Source organism: Calidris pugnax, unplaced genomic scaffold, assembly GCF_001431845.1.
Source record: "Calidris pugnax isolate Ruff unplaced genomic scaffold, ASM143184v1 scaffold219, whole genome shotgun sequence".
NCBI classification, from domain to species: Eukaryota; Metazoa; Chordata; class Aves; order Charadriiformes; family Scolopacidae; genus Calidris; species Calidris pugnax.
Window position 1 is genome coordinate 3,135,419 of NW_015094507.1, and position 3,909 is coordinate 3,139,327.

At 48.8% G+C, this 3,909-nt stretch overlaps 1 protein-coding gene across 3 annotated transcripts in view; it reads left to right on the forward strand.

Moving 5' to 3' along the window:
• The first annotated feature begins 3,510 nt into the window (after positions 1 to 3,510).
• The window catches only part of GPCPD1 (glycerophosphocholine phosphodiesterase 1), a 48,487-nt gene continuing 48,088 nt past the window's right edge, over positions 3,511 to 3,909 (forward strand). For 2 of the 3 annotated variants that reach the window (XM_014964549.1, XM_014964548.1), the window contains exon 1: positions 3,512 to 3,731. The gene's annotated coding sequence lies outside the window, so the exon portion shown is untranslated. Of the gene's footprint in view, positions 3,732 to 3,909 lie in introns of all 3 variants that reach the window. The other variant, XM_014964550.1, reaches the window with a different exon arrangement.

The following is a 3,909-nucleotide window of genomic DNA, read 5'->3' on the forward strand; positions in this document are numbered from 1 at the left end:
TTGCACACTTGAAACTGATCTTGTAGCCTCGTCTTTCTGGATCTGAACTTGAATCAACTCAGGTTATATGATATAAAACCCCATTTCCTTTTATTTTGTTGCTATGTAAACAAGAAAAGTGGACCGCCAATCTGAACTTTTTGGACAGATATTTAAGAAAAGTTCTATAAACTCATCTACGTGCTCTAATTACTGCGCAGTTTTATGTTATCTTTAGGAGTAGCTGAGACTTGCCTGCTGCGTCATGGCAAAGTAGGGCCTTATCTGATCCAACCATATTGAAGCAACTCCTTAAGGAGAAGTAAAAAAATAAAAAAACCCAAACAAACCGGTAAGCTTAGTTAAATGTAGACTTTTTTTCGGGTTAAGTCAAGACATAACAATATTTCCCATCCCACCCATCACCTACTTGCTGTATACTGCACACAAGGTTAATCATTGTTGCTAAGTAGTTTGGGTTTGTTTTATTCGGCAAGACTGAGAAGTTGTGCAGTGGAATTATTTACAGGTAAAAAAAAGTTATTAAAATCTGTATTTGAGTGGAAGGCTTAAGAAGAAAGCAAGATGGGGATCTCACAGGTTGAGGCAGAGCAGAAAGCAGAAGACTCACCTCACCCCAAAGAGCTGTCTTACTGATGCAGTCATGGTAATGTTAAGGGTTTAGAGAAAAAGAGTCATACAGCTCAACGAAATTCTCTCTTTGCAAGGGGAAAGGGAAGCCTTACCAATTACAGAATGAAGAACATCATCTCTGATTTTGACAAACTTAACTTACCTTTAAAGAGAAAATTAGTCCTTGAAAGTCACCATGACAAATTACACTGCTTAGAATCAGCTGCTTCTCTTAATGCGGCATAGAAATTCCTATTAACATTCTTTCCAAATGAATAAATATATACTATTATGAGATACCTGAAGAATTAAAAAATGGTTTATTTGGCAGAATGTCAGCTTTTAGCTGAAATCAACCTCATAAGTTTACAAGAGGAAAAAGAGAATTCTCTAAGCATTTCAATTGAGCTGTTTATATTAGCTTCTCTTATCTTAGTGAAGAAAAAGGGACATGTACACCTTGAATAAAATAAACACATGAGTATTTACTGAATCCCTTTGGGGCCTAAATTGCAATTTTTAGCTAGAATGAATTATTGTAGGAAATGCAATAATAGTTTTGAATAGGTACAGGCGTTTTTTGAAATAAACCTAGGACTGAAAGAGACCAAGTGTTATACTTCTCATTTTTAACAAGAATTTAATGGTGCAACTTTATAACATGACTGGCATCATATCAGAGACTCGTTTTTTAAAAATTTAACACACCAAAGCATGTTTGAAATTGTTGAACTCTATCCCAGCTTTCCAAAAATTACTTGAACAAATACATCTTAAAAATGGGCAAGATAAAACAAATAGGCAATTACTTTCCTACATAGTATTTTCTCTAAAGTTTCTTCTTCCTTTCTTCAGCTCACTGTCAATTACACTTGTAGAAGTGATGGCTCCTAATGTTTGCTTAATTACTAAGCGTTTGTAACTAGAGTAGTTGACATTCATGTTTAAACTCACTTTCTAACAAGCACTTTTCACCAACCCTCCCTCCTCCTTACCCAGAGGAATTCCTCTTATCCTTTTGGCTTCAAAATAAACTGCTTTTGGCTATCCTTTCCTTTTACTGCATACCTTCCCCTATCTTTTTTCTTCCCTTTAAGCAGGGTACTCTGATCTTGCAATACTCACATAAGGACCTCAGCAATTCAGAAGTATCACATACTTTTTCTGCAACAGAATATCTGATATTAACATTCATTTTCTCTCCAGCATCTAGGTCTGTGTCACAAGTTACTTCGAAACAGGGCTGGATTTGCAGGGGATGAATGAACGGAAAATAGTCCTCTTTAAACAATGGATGGGAGGACAGCAAAAAGCAGCATACTTGTAACAGCGCTAACTCCCAATGCAAGACAGGATAAGTGGTTTCTCTGCATATACAAACTACAGCTTCTTTGCCAGCTGACACAAGCTATATAAAGCAGAAGCCAAGTTCCTTACCAAACTATTTAGGCAAGCTTATTATAAGAGTGAAAGAACTCAATCATACTATTACAACTCCATAGTTGCACTCCATGGAGCACAAGCTCTCCCCCAAAAAAGCAGAGGAAAATATATTCCCTTTATTTGCTAATACTTTGTTGGGTGAGTTCCAGCAGGATACTCTTTTTCTCAGAAAATCAGGTCTCAGGAAAGCCACAAAGTCATAGTGCCACACACAACGCTACTTTCTAGCGCAGCAAAGCTCCTTGGGGTCTTGTCCCGACAGTCTCAGCTACCCTGAAAGAGAGACATGCATCACACTTACACTCTGCCTGCAGTGCCAGAACTCCAGCACGGGCATTCCCACATGGATTTGCCTGGGTGCCGTTGCTTTGAAGCCATGTTTTCAGCTATACCACGAACGACAGCCCTTTCGCTCGTGTGACTGGGCACATGGGCGACCGCACCTGCAGGGAGGATGGGGCAGAGCCTGCACAATGGCAGGGGGGCTCCCTGGGAGGAAATTCCACCTCAACACGAGGAGGAACTTCTTTCCTGTGGGGGTGGCAGAGCCCTGGAAGAGGCTGCCCAGGGAGGTGGTGGAGTCTCCTTCTCTAGAGACATTCAAACCCACCTGGACGCATGTCTGTCCAACCTGCTCTGGGTGGACCTGCTTTGGCAGGGGGTTGGATTGGGTGATCTCCAGAGGTCCCTTCCAACCCCATGTGATTCTGTGATTCTGTGACCCAGCTGTGTGGGGAGTAGGAGGGCCCCAGCTCCTGCCACCCCACGTTTTGGCAGGGGTGGAGGCCACAGCCTGCCAGCCGGGCTGGGACACCTGCACAGGGCAGACACACAGAGACAGATGGCCACCGGCAAACCCACAGAGACCAAAGCCCTTCTCTAGAACTTCTGCCCCGAGAAGCTGTGGCTGCCCCATCCCTGGAGGGGTTCAAGGGCAGGTTGGAAGGGGCTTGGAGCAACCTGGTCTGGTGGGAGGTGTCCCTGCCCAGGGCAGGGGGTTAGAACTAGATGATCTTTCAGGTCCTTTCCAACTCTAACCATTCTATGAGTCTATGAAGGGCACGCTGCCCGACCCTCCACACCACAGGCAGAGCCATTGCGGCCCTGACGCCACTGCCACCCTTGAGGGCCACCTGTCCCCGCCTCACGCTTCTGGGCCGGGCACTGGGGACCCTACCTGAGGCGAGGTGACCTCAAGGGGTAGGAAAATGGTGGTGGGAGCCTACCCCGCCTGAGCAGGGCTCCCCCCTCACCCCGCACAGCCCCGCCGCCTCACCTCCCTCAGGGCGGCGGCCCCATCAGGAAAGCCCCGCCCCTTTGCTCCTTAGCCCCGCCCCTTTGCTCCTTAGCCCCGCCCCCAGACGCGGGGCATTCGAGGAAAAGGCCCCGTCTCTCGCCCCACCTCTTCGCCGCTCATTGGCTGGGGCGGGGAAGGCGGGGCCGAAGCCGAGGGGAGTGACGCGGCGGTGAGGTCACGCGGGGCCGCCCCCTCCCCGCTTGGGCCGGGGGCAGCGGGAATCGGTCGGCGGCCGCCCGCTCCCCCCACCCCCTTTCTTCACCGGGTACCGGCCGCCGAGCCCCCGGCCGGAGGTACGGACGGACAGACCGACAGACACCGGCGCCGCCTGCAGCCCCCGCGTTGAGGGGCTGGGAAGCCGGGAGCGAGGCTGGGTCAGGTCAGTCGGCCCCACCGGACGAGGCGGGGAGGGGGCGGCGGGAGGACGGGGAGGTACCGGGAGGGTTGCGGTGCGGGGAGCGGCGCTGAGGAGAGCTGGGGAAGATGGAACTACCCCGGCCCCCGGGCTCCGTCCCCCGGCCCCGCCCGCCGGCTTTCGAGGAAAAAGCACGGTCCCT